The sequence below is a fragment of the Chinchilla lanigera genome, unplaced genomic scaffold (assembly GCF_000276665.1).
Source record: "Chinchilla lanigera isolate Chin_1 unplaced genomic scaffold, ChiLan1.0 scaffold00023, whole genome shotgun sequence".
Lineage (NCBI taxonomy): Eukaryota > Metazoa > Chordata > Mammalia > Rodentia > Chinchillidae > Chinchilla > Chinchilla lanigera.
The window spans coordinates 16779585-16782586 of record NW_004955424.1 but is presented as its reverse complement, the minus strand read 5'-3'; positions in this window follow the sequence as shown (position 1 = coordinate 16782586).

The window sequence follows — 3002 nt, the reverse complement described above, 5'->3', positions numbered from 1 at the left end:
TCTGTCAGTCCTGCTCAGCTCCAGCACAAGGGAAGTCTGATCAGCTCTCCTTAGTCTGGACCACCCTCAAGGGAAGAAGGTTGGAATGTTTAACCTCCGAGTGCCTGTTGAATGAATGTGTGAGTGAGTGGTCCAGCCAACATAAATGATAGGTTGCTCCGTCTGAGCAACATGACTGGTAAACACTGGTCATGGTGGCTGATTGGGCCCTTACATACAGTTCCACAGCAATCGACATATGGCATAGCAGAGGCCTTGCACCCTCCTTAGCTAAGTTGTGTCTAAGTACCTGTATGAGGGGCACAACCAGGCGAGCATCTGAATGGTCTCTCTCTGAGGGGCACCCACTCTTATACTGCTGCACCATCATTCAAGGGTACACAACACACGTGTAGGAAGTCAGAGATGGGAACTAATTAGTCAAAACCCACAGTTCTTGACTGCAGGGAAAGGGGCTTTTTTGGGTTAAAAATGAAACCAAACTGCTCCCTGCATCTCAAAGAAAAAAAAGGAAAAAGAAGCCCATTTGTCCTGAGAATTCCACCTTGGCATCCTCATCAGCTGCTGTAGTTGCTGCTAAAACCTATAGCTTCGCTCCCTGCTCCCGACTCCTCCACTTCCAGCCCACTGACCTAGTTCCAGCTAGCCATTGCCCTCATTGGGCCACAGAGACTCTCCTGATGGAGCCTTCTGCTTCTGTTCTGCTCAGATGGTGTCTAAGTCCCACCCAAAATGACTGCTAGCAGTTCCTTCTGAGTCCCACATTTTGACTGCAGATAAATTGGATGGTCAGCCCTGACAAAGGAGTTGCTATGACCTTTCCAAAGGTCACTTCACCTGGAAATGACCCAATCAAGCACTTCTCAAAGGCACCAAAAAGGGGGACAAAAAGCCCATCAATCACTGTTATCCAGAAACCTGATTGTTTTGTTTTGTGTCTAGATGTACCCACAAAGCCTCATGCAGTCATAGGGTGGACATCTAGAGTTTGCGACTGATTCACAGTCCAATGCTGGGATTATGGGTGTGAGTGCTACACCCACCCTGGGGCAGGGAGCTTGCATACAATATAAGGGAGGGAAAGAGGCTTGCTCTCTGCTGCCACTCCTCTCCTTTGCTTTTGTGCTTTTACTGTTTTCTGCTGCCATGAACTGTTGCCCTCTGCCATGTACCACTCTGTCTTGGAGCCAGCTGCATATGTACTGAACCCTCCCCAAACTCTGAGCTAAATAAATCTTTACTTCCTTAATTTTGGGCATCAGGTATTTTGTCTCAGCAATGAGAGGAAAGTAACTAAGACATTGATTAAAAAGACAAACTCTTGATGTCCATAAGAAATTCCAATTTGATGGACCACCATATTCTCTGGCTATGAGCTATAAGGGCTATGGACACAAAAAATAAATGCCCCTGCCATCTGTGAGACACAAAGAAACCTGACTGTCCAGGCCCACTGTAGTGGATTGACAACTGGTGGTCAATTTAGAACACCCAGGTGAACTTGAGTAAGTGTGGTGTAGGTGTGTGAGGCCCACCTGAGGATTGTTGCCAGCAGCATAAAAGGCAGAACTGGAGAAGAAAAAGTGAGGCTGTTAGGAGCTGAGAAAAGCTGTTGAGAGCTGGTAGAAACTGTAAGGAGTTATTGGTTCTTTTGGAGGAGCTTGTCATGCTGGCTTTCCTGATGAACTTGGCTGTTTTCATCCTCCAAGGAGCACTGAACCTTGCTGGCACTGAGAATGGCTTCGGTTCACTTTGGGGGAGGTTCTGGTTCTCACTTTGAGCATCCCTTCCTGGCTGCAGAGGGGGGAAAGTTGCACAGCTCAGTCTGAAGAAACTTGCTGTGTTGGCTTTCCTGATGGGAACTCAGCTGTATTCGCCATTGGAGGAACTCAGGATCTCACTGTTGCTGAGGATGGCTGTGGTACTTTTTAGGGGAGCTCTGGTTCTTACTTTGCACATTGCTTCCTTGCTCCAGTGTAGATCCCTGCTAACACAGATCCTTCATCCTGCTGGCACAGACTTCCTAGATTCCACCACTGACATTTGGGCCTTCCCAGCACAGATCCGTGAAACAGGCCTGCATGAGATATAGTTAAGGACTCTGGGCCTCCAGCTGGACTCGTGGGAGGCACTGTTATGAGCTCTAGGTCTTCAGCTGGACTCATGCAGGACATTGCCATGGGATCCAGGCCTTCAGCTAGATTTCTTGGTCTTAGTGTGTGCACAGACTTCCTGCACTCTGTTGTATATCATTCTTTGGGTGACTATTATAATCTTGTAAAATATGTGTCCCGTATTATACTGTTTCTCCTTGCAAATAACCCCCAAACTGCAACACCCACCTCAATCTGAATGTCTCCTCACCCTGTGGTGTCTGGATGGATAGGACATACCAAGCTCTATCAAATTAAGCCCACAAGAGCCCACAGTCATTGTAAAAGTCAGAGGCAAACCTGTGACTTTCCTGATAGATAATGGAACAGAACTCTCTGCCTTCAAAAGTTCCATTTGTCAAAAAGTTACCATCACCTGGACAATTGAGACTCTTGCCTCTTGGCCCTTCATCCTGGCACAAACTTGCAGCCTGGGAAGACATCTTGCTAAACATGAATTCCTGTTTAAGCCAGTCTGTATATTGTTTCTGGGAAGAGACCTCCTCTTCAAGTTAGAAGCAACCATCTCCTTTGCACCAAGCCAGTCAGCCTCCCTCTTGTTTAACCCTGCACTTTCAACTTTGACTATTCCTTGAGAGGAAGATGACACCTGCATCAGCCTAAGACAGATAACTGCCATCTCGAAGTTCTGAAAACTCTCATCACAGAGGGATGGGATAAAGACTCATCTCCAGGCCTGGCCATCAATCATGCCACCTCATCACAACCCCCATTGCTTTCAGATGTCATGGGAAGCATAAACAGGCATCTAGCCCACACCAACCTGATAGACTGTTAAACACCTTGGCCAAGATAGCTATGCTATCAACAATGCAGTCATCCCCTTGC